This window comes from Notamacropus eugenii, chromosome 2 (genome assembly GCF_028372415.1).
Source record: "Notamacropus eugenii isolate mMacEug1 chromosome 2, mMacEug1.pri_v2, whole genome shotgun sequence".
Lineage (NCBI taxonomy): Eukaryota > Metazoa > Chordata > Mammalia > Diprotodontia > Macropodidae > Notamacropus > Notamacropus eugenii.
The window spans coordinates 525,896,733-525,913,724 of NC_092873.1; the positions used below are offsets into that span (position 1 = coordinate 525,896,733).

The 16,992-nt window shown below is 43.8% G+C and overlaps 1 protein-coding gene across 1 annotated transcript in view; it reads left to right on the forward strand.

Moving 5' to 3' along the window:
- Positions 1-16,992, forward strand: part of DNAJC6 (DnaJ heat shock protein family (Hsp40) member C6) — a 197,954-nt gene that overhangs the window by 30,899 nt on the left and 150,063 nt on the right. Inside the window, exon 2 of the mRNA XM_072649751.1 lies at positions 58-432. The gene's annotated coding sequence lies outside the window, so the exon portion shown is untranslated. The remainder of the gene's footprint in view (positions 1-57; positions 433-16,992) is intronic.

The following is a 16,992-nucleotide window of genomic DNA, read 5'->3' on the forward strand; positions in this document are numbered from 1 at the left end:
CCCTCCTTCTGGAAGTCCTTGGCTTGGCACTGACTCCTTCCCCTCATCCCTCAACAGATGTGGTCAGAGATGAAGAGGAACTGAGCTGAGTAGTTCATCAATGAAGGACAAATCACTGGGAGCTCCAGATCCAACTCCATGCCACGTTTTGTGCTCGGTGTTTATGTCTTCCTGGATCCTCATCCCTTCTGGGGTCCTGCATAATCACAATTAGATAGAACCCAGCCATACCCAGTGGCATGCAATTGTCACAGCTCCATCTCTCCCTTGGGGTGCCCCAGCTTGAGGAGGCTAGCCTCAATGCCTCGTGACCTTTGACAGCCTGTGAGTGACAAATCAAAAGTCAGCCTGGCCCAAGTCATCAGCTGGGCTTCCTGCTCATCCACAGTCCGAGAAGGAGGAAGGAGAGAATGAGAGAATCTGAAAAGAAAGGTAAGGGAAGCTTTCACCTGGGGTAGCTCAAAGGCACCGGGAGGGATGGGGAACTTCCCCAGGATGCTGAGGGAGCTCTCCAGGAATTCCGGCGGGGTGACAAGCAGATCCAGGGCTCCCCTCCTGCAAAATTCGAGTTATATAATAAACACGGCAGCCAGGCTTTTGTTTCTGTTGCTCCTGTGGTTGTTACAGAGAAAGCCGTTTCTGGGTCCCAACCCCTGTCATTTCATTCCAAGTGGTGATGCTGAAGTAGGCAAATGAGTTCGTTTTAGGCATTTTGCATTTCATCTTGGATGACTCAATGCCTTTATCTCCACTGCACTCAACACTCAGAGAGGGATGCCGAGAGGGAGAGAAGCCCAAACTTGGGGAAATAATTGGGGGCGGGGGGGGGGGGAAGACTATAAATGACTGCATGTGATCATTAACAGGAAGGTGTTAGGTGAAAGGCTATTTCGTGATCCAGAAGCGCACGGCTCCTGGCTCTTCCGGGCTGGGGCTTTAGGATCTCTTTGGAGGACTGCTGGGGAATCCCTTCCAGTGATTATTAATCCTTTCCAGGCCCAGAGGGGCACCAGCTAGCTGACCTTCAGGACTGGGTATGTTGCGGATATTTCGCCGGAAAACGCGCAGAAAAAGAGAAGGCAGACATTGGGATTCTAGAAATGAGGGATGAAAGAAGGCAGATATTTGTTGTCATGGAGGGAGAGAGAAGGGGCTCCCTGATGGAGAGGCAGTCGAGGTTATCTGGCTCATTCGAGTTGGTGTCGAGACCTTCCTTTTTCGACAGCGCTAGAACCTAGAATGGGGTGGGGGTGTGGGGGTGACGTGGAGGGGCCAGTGTGAGCTGCCCATTTCTGGGCTGCCAGCACACCTTGCAGACCTCCCAAGCCCTCCGTCAGTGGGTTATCATTATAAGATGCTGCACTTGCTTCTCGTCGAGACCCAAACAGGAAGATCTCCTTCCTCCTTCCTTCTCCCAGTTTCATCCTCCCTCCCTCGGCATTTGCCAGGATTCATGTTTGGGTTGCAGCAAGGAGGGGCCAGGAAGCGGCTGATTCAAAGCTTTTTTAAAAGCAGTTGAATTGGGGGTGGGTCTCCATCTTCTCTCCGCCCCTTTCCCGTCCTTAGTTTCCCTTCCTACCCCACTCCTCCTTTCCCCCCCACCCCTCCCCCAACCCTGCGCTCCTCCCTTCTCTCTTCTGGGGGGAGGGATCGGCTGTGCTCCCAGATGGATGCGGGCTGCAGCCCTGGCTGGCGAGGCGTGCCCACGGAGTGCTCCCGGGGGAAGACCAGGCTGCTGGAGCCCCCAGAGCCTAGGGAGCGTGCCCCGAGTGGGGAGCCCAGGCTCCCGCGCTGTTCTTGAACCCTGGGGACTGGCTGGTTGGCGGCGCCGCCAGATGCTCCCACCCGGCTCCAAGCGCCACCCTCTCCCCTAATCCGGCGCTTGGCCCCAGTCGGGGGGATCTTCGGGCTGCATAGCCCGAGACTGGCAGCACAGGCCCCTGCAGCCTGGCTCTGGGGCTTTCCTCCGCCTTCCTGCCTGCCCCCCCCCCCCCCCCCCCCGGCCCCGGATGCCCTTCTTCTCCTTGCGCCCCCTTCCTTCCTATTGTCTCAGCTCCCTGATGCTCCCTCCTTGCTCTAGGGTCCTGACTTCCTTCTAGGTCGCCATTCCTTGCCCCTCCCATGTCTCCCTTCCTTGCTCCAAGTTCTTTAATCCGGGCTCCTCCCCATTCCCTCCTTTCTCCTCTCGGTTCCCCGTGGCTCCCTGGGCCATCCTTCCAGCTTCTGGTCCCCACAGTTCCGTTTCCTGTTCCACACTGGCCGCTTCTCTGCTCTGCAACACTGGTACTGCCAAACAAAACCTGAGCGGGCCAGACCAAATGCTAATCTGGCCTGGAGGAAGGATAGATTGTTTTTGCTTGGAATATTCAGGGAAGGCTTCCTGGCAGAGGGGGCATTTAAACTGGGAGATGATGTTTCCATTTCAACAAAGCAGAGTTAAAGCCTGTAGTTATTTAATTAGTCAGTCTGCAAATGTATATTGAACATGTACCATGTGACAGTGAGAAGCACAGCTGAGCTTGAAACCAAGGTCTCACTGCAGATCCAGCCCTGGTTTCACTGTACCACGTGACCTCTCCTCATCCCATCATCCCATCCTCCCAGCTTTCTATTAACTAAGCCTCTCAGAGGTACATATGTACGCAAGTATTATATACATACATATAATCAAATGAGATAACATTGTGCTGCACAAAGCGCCATAGAGATGGTGACTATTATTTGCATGTCTTTCGCATATTATGCCACGACCCGTAGAATATAAGCATTTCAAGACAGGAACTGCCCCATTGTTGTGATATCTCCAGCATCTAGCCTAGCACGGTGCAAGAAGCATTTTATGAATGTTTATAGCTTTTGTGCAGCATGGATTTCCCATCCTATAAAACACCTTACTACGAGTTTGCCCATTTTTCTGGTGTGTTCCAAGATGCTTCTCTTGTCATATGCGGAGATGCCAGTAACTCCCTCCATGCACTCCTCTCCCAATAACCTAGTCCCAAACCAACCCTGAACCCTTATGGAAAGGTCCAGAAATATGTTCAGGAGTCCCCATATCAGTCATATACATCTCTGCTCCTTGGAGCCCAGCTATCCCAAGATGGATGACTTAGATTTTTAGTACTCACAGCTACTAGACTCTTAAGTCATTCAGGTTGTCCAGATTTTTTGCAAACAAGACTTTGGCATTTTAGCATTTAATGTTGTAGCGAGAGGAAGCATGACTTTAGGATAAGACAGGAAGCCTGGGCTCAAGTCTTGCCTTTAATACAAACTAGCTGTGGACCTGTAAGCAACTCATTTCTCAATGATTGGGAAAGTCCCTAAGCTTCTGAATTATAGACAAGTTGGAGGAGACAGAGGTAGTTACCCTAGGATCGCTTTACACATTACAATAAAATCCAAAGTGCTCACCCTACTTCTTTCTTTCCCAAGCTTAAAGCTCTGAAGTAAGGTTCTCAACCCATGGACCTAACAAATATGAACATAGTCTGCAGTCACCATTTCTAAGATAACCTGTGACTTCTTATAAAAAGTGAAAAAAAATACAAGAAATGTTTAATGTGCAGTGCTAATGTAACTGTCTAGAGTAAGAAGTCTTGGGGTTAGCAAGCACCCAATCCAATTACTTACTCAGCATCACTGCTCACCCCATGTCTTTGTACCTGCCCAACTTTACCCATCAAGACCATCCTTTACTCTCGTTGGGCAGGAAACCAACATTATGTCCCTTTAAGACAAGACTCCCTTTTAATGGAGGATAACAGATCCACCAACTCCACCTTGATTGGGAAGGGAGTTAATTTCCTTTATTATTTTTTTCATTCATTTCCTAGAGTCAGGGAGAAGCAACATAGCCTGGTAGATGAAAACAGGATGACATGGGTTCTGTAACTGGGGATAGACAAAAGGGAGTTCACTTTTAATAGCACTTTTCTATTTGATGCTCACCAATGTAAACTTCTACTTGGGTTCAAAAAGTCAACATAGCAAGTGGAAGACAGGAATGTGTGAGTAGACAGAGGCCTATTAGGAAAAAGATTGAGGGGTTTTAGGAAACAGCAAATTCAGTCAATGAAGAGAATGTAATTTTGAGCTGCATTAAGAGAACCAACTATAGCATTCAGGACTAGTGAGGGGGTAGTCCTACTGTAAACTGTCCTGGTCAGGGCAGTGAGATGGTGCGGTGGATTGAGTGACAGTCTGGGAGTCAGGAAGGACATAGAGAATACCCAGAGGAGGCAGGCAAAGTGCTGAAGGGCCAGATGAGGACCATCTGCAAGCATTTGGGATGGTTAGCCCAGAAAAGACTGGGGCAGAGTCTGGCACAAGATCACTAGGGCCAAATGTTGGAAGGGCTGGCGGATGGGAGATGGTTCACCTTGTTCTATTTGGCTCAGAAGGCAGAATGAGGAGTAAAAAGGTAGGAGCTGTAGGGATGTCTGACAAATTGATGTCAGGACAAATTTCATAACAAAACACTTGTGTGGGCCACCTTTCCCCCTTGGAAGGAATGGAAGACCATTTAAGGTCTTCTAACAGAGGCTGGAATAACCAATTACTGGATGTGTGTATTATAGAGGAGGTTTCTTCTTGACGCATAAATTAGACTAGATGACCCTTGAGGTCCCTTCCTGTTCTAGCATTTCTTGATTGTGTGACAATACTCTGGAGAGGAAGGTAATCCTGGTATTATCATCCCCATTTATCAGATGACAAGAACTGATTTGCCCAAGTTCACACAGCTAGGAAGTGGTGGAGTCTCACTAGAATCCATGATTTATGAGTCCAGATTTAGTTGTTGATTTATTTGGAGTATTAGGATAAAACCATCTCATTAAAAGGAAAATAAGAACCATGAAGAGAAGTCTTTTAATTTGCCAAGTCAAGCTTAGTGAGAGATGCCAGTGAGAGATACCAGTATAGATTTGTGATGGGCTAGATTTGGAAGTTTCTGTCGTAATCCCTTTTTACCTTGGGTTGATAGTGAAAAGGAAGGAAAGAAGGAAATGAACATTCATTAAACACTTACTATTTTCTAAGCATCGTGCTAACTGCTTCTGGGAGCACTTAAAGTGATCCTCATTTTACAGATGAGGAAACAAAGGTTAAGTTACTTATCCAGGGTCCCACAACCAATAAGTGTCTAAGACTAGATTTGAACTCAGGACTTCTTGATTCTAGACCCAGTGGTCTATCCACTGCAATACCTAGATGCTTTCAAGAACGCATTGGCTGAGTAATTAAATAAACTTTAAACTAACCCCCCACACACACATGCATTTTTGTTTTGAAAAGAGTTCATTTTCATTTTTTCTACTTCCCAGCATAGTGGTTGGAGTCAGGATGCCATGAGATCAAATCCTTGGACACATCCTGGTTGTGTGATGCTGGGCAAGTCAGTCTACCTCTCACAGTGTCTAAGGTGACTCTCTGAGATGCTATGCTAATTTGCGTTAATAGAAGGAGTTTCTTCACTTGAGAGTTCCTTACTAATGAAATCATAGGTCTGGACCATGATGGATCAAACTGTTTCCCAAAGGCCTTTGTGAGTTCTGGTGGGAGCAAGGACCCATCTGTGTAAGGTAGGCTGCTGGTGAGGTAAGGAACAATGGAAGATGGAGGAGAGGGGAAATGCTAACAGAGGCATGCTTGTGGTAGATGGAAGCACTGCTCTTTCTTGTTCAGTTTCCAGGGCATTTCCATTGGAAATTGAGTCAACAGTGTGATGTGGCAGTGAATAATCCTAATATGACCTTGGGCCACACTGAGTACCAGAGCACATAAGAAGAAAGAAGTGATGATTCTCCTATATTGCTTCTGGTCAGATCATATTGGGAGTATTGTGTTCACTCCTCGGTACCATATTTAGGAAGGATCTTGGGGTGGGGCAAAGAGGAAGAAACTACCTTGGACAGCTACCATATGAGGCTTAGAGGACTACTGGCAGATAGCAGTCTATGGCTCTAAACTCTCCATACAGCCAGGACAACTGGCGTTATCAAAGCTTTGTGAACCATTCCCCGAGACTGAAGAAGAGAAATATAGTAAATTTAAATAAATCATGAAGTAGACTGGGGAAGGATGGGGGACAGAATGCTGGGGCACTGGAATCACCATCATGGTTACATGAAGTTGTCGGCAAACACTTACTAAACACAAACAGTCATGTGTCTAATGGTTGGCAAATGTTGAATCATGATTTAATAAATTTCCTCCCTTTACGATGATGCCATTATGTGTGTGTGTGTGTGTGTGTGTGTGTGTGTGTGTGTGCTTCTCATTTTACAGAGAGATACAATCCTAAGAACATGGAGTGAGGCTCCTAAAATTCGACACTGCCCTGTATCATCTGATGGTTTGTCTCAAAATGCCTTCTGCACCAAAGCAAATATCAATGATACACGAAAAAATGAATAGTTGAACTACTTAAAAGCCAGAAATTGCCAAATAGGAAAGCCAACGGTGCCCTTTATTATGGTAGAGAGAGAAAAAAAGTAAATAGTGGAAGGAAATGCAGGAAGTTGAGTCAACATAGCTATTGCTGTTAGACATTAGAAGTTGAGGATTTATCCATTCTTTGAGAATAGGAGTCTTGGTAAACAGAGAACGTCTTTTTTTATTGCAACACATAGGAAGTGGGAACTTTCTGGAATGTTTAAGGTAAAAATCCCATTTCATAGAATCACAGCAGCCTAAAACTGGAAGGGACCTCAGTGATCACCTAGTCCCTCCCATTGCCCCCAAACAATCTTTTCTACAACAAATTCAATAAAGATCACATGACTTTGCTGGAAAACCTCCATTGAGGGAACCAAGTATCTCCCAAAGTAGCTTGTCCCAACTGATAACAGCTCTAATTCTTAGGAATTTTCTCCTGTTACTAAACATAAATTTATATCTTTATGATTTCCTATCCTCTACTCTCAGTGCTGGCCTCTGGGGCTAAGCAGGGGCTAAGGATTAGACCTGGGATTTCTTTGGTGGAGGGAGCTCCATCTACCAATGAAGGATACATTCTCTACAACTTGTGATGGCTGTCTAGAGTATTGAGAGGTTAGCAGACTTACCCAGGGTCACACAGTCTATTGAGCCAGAACTGGGACTTGAAAGACTTTCTGGATCCAAGACCAACTCTCTATCCACTAAGTCATACTGCCTCTCAAGGCAAAACAGAATAACTTCTAATCCTTTTTCCTTGGGATAGCCTTTCAGATACTTGGAGAAAACTCTCCTGCAGCCATTGAGAGCTTTTGCTTCTCTATGTTCTCTATGTTTAAACATCTCTAGTTCTTTCAAGGATTCCTCCTTTGGCACAAACACAAGAGCCTTCAGCATGCTGGGTAAATAAAGGTTTCATCTTAGTTATCCAGATATCTTGTCTAATGGTATTTCCAGATGCATCTGTGCCATGAATCTGATGGGGGAGGAAGAGAAGAAAAGCAGGGAGAGAAAAAAAACATGAAAAAGAGAATTCTTTTTCTATCTCCCCACTAAGAATTAAAAATCCTGAAACCTCAGTTTCAAGGAACAGAGATAATCTATTATAAATGTTAAGAAGAGATCTCTGGTCTTCCCTTGAGCATCTCCAGGGAAAGAGACTCCATGCCCTCCCATGGTGGCCCGTTCCATTTCTGACTTTTTATTGTTTAGGGTTCTTTTCCATTAAATGTCTTCATATATTTTTAGATCACATGAACTATATACCAAAAATTTTACAAACCATCCTTCCAGTTTCCCAGGTTTGCAACTTCAGTTGTCTACCACATTAGTCCTCTAGTTGACCATCAGCCTGGTTCTGGTTCATTGTTCACCTAGACTATTACAACATCTTCTAAGAAGCAATTCAATGGCACAGTCCTTGGTGAACTGGGCTTGGAGTCAGGAAAAGCTGAGTTTGAATCCTACCCCAGCAGCTTACTAGCTGGGTATATTGCTTACCTTCTCTCAGCTTCAACTTCCCCATCTGTAAAATGGTATCATAATAGCACCAGCTTACAGGGTTGCTATGAGAATTAGATAAGATCACATGTGCAAAGTTCTTTGCAAATCTTGAATCATCTTATAAATGTTAGCTATTCAGTGGTCTCCGTGGTTCCATTCTCTCCTGTCTTCCATATGTCTGCCAGAATGATGATCTTAAGGAACCAGTCTGACAATGTCATTTCCCAGTTCAAAAAAATCTCCACTGGTTTCCTATTCCTTCTAGGATAGAATATCAACTCCTCAGCCTCTGGCATTTAAGGTCTTTCACAGTCAAATCCCAATCTTTCTTTTTTCAAACATTTTATATCACTTGACTTTGTGCATTTTAAGGTTGACATCCAACTGGGTTACAATCTGTTTGTGGAATTCAATAGTTCACTTCCTCTGTCCATGACTATGGCACAGGCCATCCCCCACACTTGGACTGTACTTCCTCCTTACCTCTCAGAGTCCTTAGCTTCCTTCAAGGTTCAGTTTGGGTGCTATCTCTTACACAGTGAGTTTTTGATAACTTTTTAATTGAATTACATCTAATTAAAGTACTGTCTAGCTCTAACATTATTGGGTTTTTTGGAAATGACAGAAGGATCTTTTAGAACTGTGTGTATGTGGGGAGGCAGGGACGAGGATTGATGTAGACATTGCAAATGGAGAATAGACTAATCTCAGTGGAACCACTGCTTCACCAGTGGCCTCACTCTTCAGACTTCTCACTCTTCTCTGGCTCTGCCAGCTTTCACTGCCACGTGTGTCCGGATCTCTTCTATGTGTTGTCTTCCCCTATAAAAATGTAAGCTTCTTTATGGTTGGGACTATCTTACAATGTTTATTGTCTGGCACAAAGTAGGTGCTTTATAAATGGTTATTGACTTCTCCTTCTCTATTGGTACTATAAGAATTGCTTAATAAATTCTATCTGTCTCTCTGTCTAGATCGATCGATCGATCTATCTATCTATCTATCTATCTATCTATCTATCTATCTATCTATCTATCTATCTGTCTGTCTGCCTGTCTGTGTGTCTGTCTATCTGTCTATCTATCTGTCTCTCTGTCTCTCTCTCTTTCTCTTTCTATCTTTCTGTCTATCTTTCTATTTGTCTGTCTATCTCTCTCTCTATCTGTCTTTCTCTTTCTATCTGTCTGTCTATCTTTCTCTCTTTCTATCTGTCTCTTTCTCTCTCTTTTTCTTTCTATCTGTCTATCTACCTTTCTCTCTCCCTCTTTCTATCTACCTATCTATCTATCCTTCATCTAGTCATTTTACAAAGAAATGGAGGCCAAAACAGAGGTTTAAACTTTTTGTTAACAATACCTACCACACAGTAGGTGCTTGATAAATGTTTGTTGGTATTAAGAAAACCCACTGTACATAACCCATTGTTTTTGTTGCTAAGTGACTTTAGTGTTTTTCTCTTTTTAAAACAACAATGGTTAACCATTTTTGGATGTCCACTTGGTATGGTGCCCATATCTTAACATTTAAAAAACCTGCTTGGTTTCAAATTTTCTAAAAATTTTTCATTTTATTTTTTAGACTGAATTATTTGAACTGATAATTCAGATCTCTTTCCCACATATTTATAGACATAATTTTGGCAGAACCATGGATTTTTAAATCTGGAAAGACTCAGAAATTGTATGCCTTTTAAAAAATATGTCTATACTCAAGCCCAGTGTAGTTAATTAAAAACACGCAACTGCAGGTTTTCAGAATTGGAAGAAACTACAGTGGCTACTTAGCCCCACTATGTACCCTCTCATCCCTTCTATAACATGACAAATAATTAAATATGTATCCTTGACCCTAGTTTGTCTAATGATGTCCAATATATTGTAAGGCAGTCCATTTCACTCTTAGTTTTTGTTGCTAGCAAATTTTTCTGATTTCAAGTCTAAATCTGACTCTTTTCAAGACCTACCCAAATGTTCTGAGTTTTCCTCTTTGGGACCAAGTGGTTCACATCTCTCAAGTGAGAGAATTTCCAATGTCTAAAGCTAGTTAACATATTCAACACTTCTCCCATCCTTACTACCACCAGTTTTCTATAGGCTAAATACATCTAGTCCTTTTAATCAGTCATCTTAAAGCATGAACTCAAAATCTTGACCATCATGCTCATCCTAGTCTGGAAGATCTCCAGTTTATCAATGTCTTTTCTTAAACGTGGTATCCCAAACTGAGAAAAGTACTATTCACCATGTGACCTGAACAAGGCAGAGTACAGTGGAACTACCATTTCCATCTTTCTGGAAGTGATTTCTCTTTTCATAGAGCCTAAGATGGTATAACTTTTCTTGGCTGCCATACTATACTATTGACTTACATTGAGATGGCAGTGCATTAAAACCCCAACATCTTTTTCATACAAACTGTTATCTAGTCCTTACTCCTTTGGCTTGTATGCAGGGAGGTAATTTGCCCAAGAAATGTCTCAGCAACATCACACAGGTGGTTGATGCATTAGTTTGGACTAAGGATGAACATCTCTAGAATCCTGGTTCAGTGTTGTTTTCACCATACCATAAGCATTGACTACAAATATGTGTCTGTTTCATGGGTAACTATGGCCCAAACATTCCCCAGTCACTGCTAAACCTGCTGGTGCTACTATACTCCCTAGCCACACTTAGCTAAGCTGAATGAATGAAAAAAAAAAAAAAAACCTTTACAGCATTAAGGAGGTCAAGTTCTGTGATAAGTATTGGGGAATACAACTAGGAAAACAAGACAGCCCTTACTCTGAAGAAGATCACCTTCTAATTAGAGCATATAATACAGAACGCTGAATTGATCTCCAGGGAGGGTGAAGAGACTTGGTGGCCTTCAGGTCTCAATGACAGGACAGATGGGAAAGCAGAGTGGTTCTCCATCTTACACACAATGATAGTTGGGGATTTCTTGTTCATCTAAGTGGTATCAGTGACACCATAGCCACCCTAGAGGGAATGGGTTGGAAGGGCTGGCCTACGTCTTTGGGAAATGGGAGAATGAAGAGGTCTCTGTTGATTCATGAGGATATAGAGATGGGGAATCAGTGCCCTGCTGTGACAAGAAAGGAAGCATCGACAGCAAGGTCTAGGGGGAAGAAGATATCAGGGGTGCAAATTAAGCATGGCTTAGAGGTAGCCTGGTTGGTAAGTCATGTAAGGGACCTTCCAGAAGTAGGGAGTGGGAGTTTCCACAGATGAAAGGGTTAAGTCCCCCAAGGCATGATCTCTGGCTAGAGGACTTAAATCAAAGCTCTTCCCTGTCATAGTACTTTGCATAAGATTTACAAAATACTTTTCTCGTATCAACTCTGTGAGATAAGTCATCCACAAACGCTAATTGTTCCTATCACTTTTTCAGGGTCAAATGTCTAGTAAGTGTCAGAACCTGACCCTAATGCTGCGATTATCAGAACTTACAATGTCACCTACATCAGCTATCAATTAAATCTAGGGGTTTTTTTCCTCCTTCCTATCCTGTTGTGCTGGCCCTGGAAGATGAGTAAGACACTTTTTATCTCACTTGAAGGCAAAACTGCCATTTTCATCGCTCTTTGAGTCAGTTGACCTGTGTGCTTAAAAAAGAGACTGTATGTCGTGCCCGTGAATTCTAACAGGCACAAAGCACAAGGTATGGTCGGCCCCCTTTCTGGTCCATTTTTAATCTTTATAGCTTTTAAAAATATAGAAGACTCTCCCCAGCTTGGAACAAATTTCTGATGTGAGCTCTTCATCTTTTCTCCTGAATTTTACCATGAGACCTGTTCTTGAGTGTGTTGGCTTTCTTCATATGGAAGCTGACTGGGACTTTTCTGGGGTCTTTGTGAGAGAAAATCATGGCAGTTACTACCTGCTTGTAGCCCCTACTGTGATTGAGCCTCTTGGGCGATGGATAATCTACCTGGGATTTGAAAAGAACAATACCTGGGAGTCCAACAAGCTACCTTTGAGGCTTGACTCTGCCCCATACTAGTCATGTGACTCTGAGCCTTGATTCCTTCATCATTTATAAAATAGGGATAATAATCACTTCCCTGCTGATCCTTACAGGGCTATTGAAAGGCTCAGATAAAAGAATATATATGAAAATATTTGGTTAATCGTGATGTGCTCTGCAAACTTAATGAGAATAAATGTGAAGTTCTACATGTGGTTTCAAAAGGTCAACATCACAGGAACAGCATAGGGACATGTGAGTAGACAATGGTTTCTGTGGGGAAAGATCTGAGCACTTGGGGGGAATTGGATGCTCAATATGCGTCCCTGGTATATGAATGCAGAAAGCAAGCTACTGTGGTTTTGAGCTAGGGAAGTGAGGCAATCATGGTGGCCACATCCAAGATGATGGCCATATCCCAGATGATGGCCACATCCAATATGGTAGCCACATCCAAGATGGTTCTCACCCTGCTGTTCTTTTCAAACCACAACAGCAAGATTCTATTCAGGTCTCAGTGTAATGCTTCAGGAAGGACAAAGACAACTCCTTTCCCACAGTTAGCATTTAATACATCTCTGCTGAACTGAATTTAATTGAATGGACAAACAAATAGGACCTCAGCATGAAGACCATGCCCCATAAGGATGGTTGAGGACACTGAAGGAGAACAAATTCCAGTGGATTTCCTCCATGGGCTCCAATCCTGTAGGTCAAAAGGGCTCTTCTGGTTACCCCCATTTTACTTTCTAGGTGATGGGAGCCATTGAATTATGTGGGGGAGTGACCTGATCTGCTGTGTCTCTGTGACTTTGTGGAATGTAGGATGGATGGGAGGGAGGACTAATTAGAGGCAATGAGAACAATTAGGAAGTTTCTGAAATGGTTCAGATGACATGTAAAGAGGACCTGCAAGGTAGGTGGTGTTGTCATCCCCATTTTACTGTCAAGGAAACTGAGGAAAACAGATTAAATGACTTTTCCAGGGTCACATAATCAGTAACTGTCTGAGGCTGGATTCAAACTCAGATCTCCCTGACCCCAGGCCTACCTGAGTTCTATAATAAGCTTTTATTTAGTTTCTACTATATGTGCCAGGCATCATGCTAAAGGCTTGGGATACAAAGAAAGGTGAAGGACAATCCCTACCTTCAAGGAGCTCATAATCTAATGGTGGAGAGGAGATACAAAGAAGATAAATACAGGATGCTCCAGAAATGGTCCCTTTCTATGCTTTTGAAGGAAATTATAAATCAGTTTGTCAGCTGTCTGATGGGGAGTCGTGAGGTGGAAAGCCTCATTTCATTGATTCCTGTAGCTAGCAGCCCCCTAATGAGGAAAGCACCAGAATAATACACATGGGACAAAAAACCCTTACAAACCTCTCCAAGCTTTTTACAAGCCACATTGTGTAGTGCAGAGGAAGCATTTGAAGACTGTGTACCAGTGAAGAGAGAAGCAAAGAGGTTATAGTCTTGACTGATAAGCTGCAAGCCATCAGTAAAGATGGTATCTTAGAAACAGCTCCTACAGGAGAGTGAGTCTGGGCATGGGTGATGCCAGTCAGCCACACTGGGTCTGGAGCATTGCTGAATTAGTCTCTTTCCCAGAGAATTTAGGCATTTACACAGGGCCCTTTTGTCAGGACTATACTTAGAATCTCAGAGTGGTTTCCTATTGGCCATCCTCTGCTTGTTGTTCAAGTCCTAATATCAACTGACAGTGCCTTTCTTATTCAAACTTACTGCTAATGTCCACCAGCATGAACAAGGAGAGGGTGAGGATGAATGGATGGATGAAAAAAATACTTATCAAGTACTTACTGTGTACAAGTGCTGTAATCATCAATGGGGATAGAAATGGACAAGTAGGACAAGGAGCTCCCACTCTAATAGGGAGGGACACCCTTTTCAGCTACAAGTCCAATGCAAAGTCTCTTTGGCCTCCAAGTGATAACAAAGCAGATGATAAAGGACTTGGAGACCATGTCAAAGGAAAACTGGTTGAAGAAATTGAAAATATTTTGCCTAGAGGACAGAGGGCACAGGGATGGGGTAGAACAGACCATGGATATGGCTGTGTGAAGTATTTGAACAGCTGTCACATCTCAGAGGAAGTTGGTGTTCTCCTTGCCTCAGAGGATCGAAGCAGGAGTGATGGAGGGGAGTTGCAAAGATGTAAATTTCAGGCTTGATGTCAAAAAATTTCCTAAGGAGTAGAGCCATCCAAAGAAGAATAGATTGCCTGTGTGGTTGCCTGTCATTGGAAGTGTGCACGCAGAGGTTGGATGGCCACTTGTAAGTATGTTGTCAGGTGCTGATGAGACTAGCTGGCCACTGAGTAGGCCAACAGTAAGATATGATTCCAATCTCACTTTAGGCACTTGCTGAGTGACCCTGGGCAAGTCACATAATGTTTCTGGACCTACTTTCCTTCTTTGTAGAATGAAGAAGTTGGACGTGACCAAGTCAAGTCAACAAGAATCCATTTAGCGCCACCTTGCTCACCTCCTTTGTACTCATGTTTTAGAGACGAGCAAGTTGGAGCTCTGAGATTTTAAATGCCATGCCCCAGGTCACACTGCCAGCCTTTGAGCCCCAGTCCTGGGCTCTTTCCACTGCATGGCCTAGTTGGTGCCCATACTAGACTATTTCACAATTGACTCTTGTCTCTTTTCATTTCACACTTGACTGTAGTCTCTTCCCTTGCTGCCTGTTGTATGGGAGCATGTTCAGTCTCCTCAGTTATCCTACAAGCTCCAAACAGAAAGGGGCCATGTCTTACATTCTTTTGAAAATCCCATACTTTCCACTTATTCAACTAATTGATCTTTGGATAGTCAAGATCCCAAAATTACCTCTCTGGGCTTCTGTTCTCTTATCTATAAAATGAGGAGGAAGGTTGGTAAAGAATTTCATAATCGGACAAACATTTATTAAGCTGATATCATTAGAACCTAATGGGTATGTTAGAAAGAATACTAGATTTGAAGTGGGCTTTCTCTTCAGCTATCTACAAGTTCTCTGTGGGCCTCAGTTTTCTCATCTGTAAGATGAGGGTGTCTGACTAGATAAGGTCCAAGGTCCTGTCAGTCACCAAATCCTATGATAATACTGCTGTTACATGTTAGATTAGAGACTCATAGATTTAAAGCTGACAGGATCTTCAGAAGGTACCTTGTCCATCTCACTCATTTTACAAATGAGAAAAGTGAGGTGTGGGGACAGGGAGGGACTTAGGGAGTAAAATGGCGGAACTGGGATTTGAACTCAAGACTTGGGACTCCAAATCCAGGACTTTTTCCTTGCACTAGATTGAAGCTTAATGAATTAAGGATTCACAAAGCAAAGGGCCCTAAGAGGGCTGCAAGGGAAGGTAACAGTCACTGGGGATCAGACTGACATGGTGTGGCCATTACATTGGGCTTTAAAGTGTGAGCAGGAATTCATTTGATGAAAAGAGGGAGGCAAGAATTCCAGGTGGAGGGAAAAGACTGAATAATGCACAGTTGAGCACAGTGCTAGGCACATAGTAGGCTTTTAGTAATTGCTTACTGTCTAACTTTCAAAGGACAGTGTGAATTCAGGAGAGGTCATTATCCAGTTTGACTGAAACAAAAGGTATGCCCATCAGTCAGTCAGTAAGCAGGAGTCACAGCTGAGAAGGGAGAGAATTCCAGACATGAGGGGAAGCCAGGGAAAAGACCTGGAGTTAAGAGGTGGAGCATTACAGACAAAGTACAAGAAAGGCTTTGTCCGGAGGGTGTGTGGAGGGTAGGAAGGAGCCAGCTTAGAAAGGACTGGATTTATTTATTTTAGCATTTGTATAGTGCATTAATGTGTTCCAAAGGCTTTTCCAAATATCATTCCATCTGATTCATAAAACAGTCCTGAGATCTAGGTTCTTTTATTGTCCTTTAAATGGAGGCACACAGAAGTTAGGTGATTTACCCAACTTCACACAGCTAGTAAGTATCTGAGCAGGATTTGAACTGGCCTCAGTTGTGAGTCCACTTTCCTAGAGACCAAGGTGTTAGGCAACAGCATTCTCTCCCTCTTCAGAGTTTTGTTGGGAAATGCTTGTACTTTTGTGCTCACTGTACCTTTGAAGCAAACATTCCATTGCAAAAGCTTATTGACCTTAAGTGCATAAATGTAATTGGGGAGCTAGGTGCTGACCTCTAACGACGGAAGCCAAAGAGCTCATAGGGGTTCAGCTTGATGTTGGTAGAGAAGAGAGTCCCGCCCTAAACCTACAAGGCACCTAGAACGCTTAAGGGAGATGGAGCAATCTAGCTCTGGAGGAAGCAGAGGATAGAAAAGGACTTTAAATGCCAAGCAGTAGAGTTAAAAAAATGATCCTGACGGTAATAATGAGCTACTGAAGTTTATTGGGCGGGGCGGAGGGGGGGTTGTGACATAATCAGACATGCACTTTAGGAAAATCATTTCAGCAGCTGAGTGGAGGACGGACTAAAATGCGGAAAGACTTGAGGCTGGGATACCAATCAGAAGGATATTTAGTCCAGGAGGAGACAGCCTGCTCTATGGCGTAGTGGTGTGAGTGTGAAGAAGGGGGTTGATAGAACAGAGACAACTGACTAGGTGTGCTAAGAACATCACCTTGGTTGCAAGCCTGGCTGCCTGGGGGAACAGGGGTGTCCTCCATAGTTCTAGGAAAGTTGGAAAAGGGGGACAGATTGAGGGAAATGTGGAGATGATCCTTGTTGACCCCTTCAGCTCTAAAATTCTCTGGGTCTCTCTGATTCAAGGAACAGTACCAACAAAGCAAACTGATTCCTCTCCCACCCCATCTCCCTCTGCCCAAGGAATCTCCAATGCCTTTGGCCTGTGGGAAACTGCAGACTCAGAGGCTCAGCTGGTGGCAGTGTGGAGTGAGGGATGCTGCCATGATCTATTGGCCTGCAGAGATCAGCTGCCTGAGTACAGGAACATTCCAAGAACAGACTTTAGTTTGACAACCACCATCTCTGGAAGTTCTAAGAGGGACTTCTGCATAACCTTTAAATTCAGCTGGGCTTAGGGGCAGAACCAGGCAGAGATGAATGCCACCCTGCAT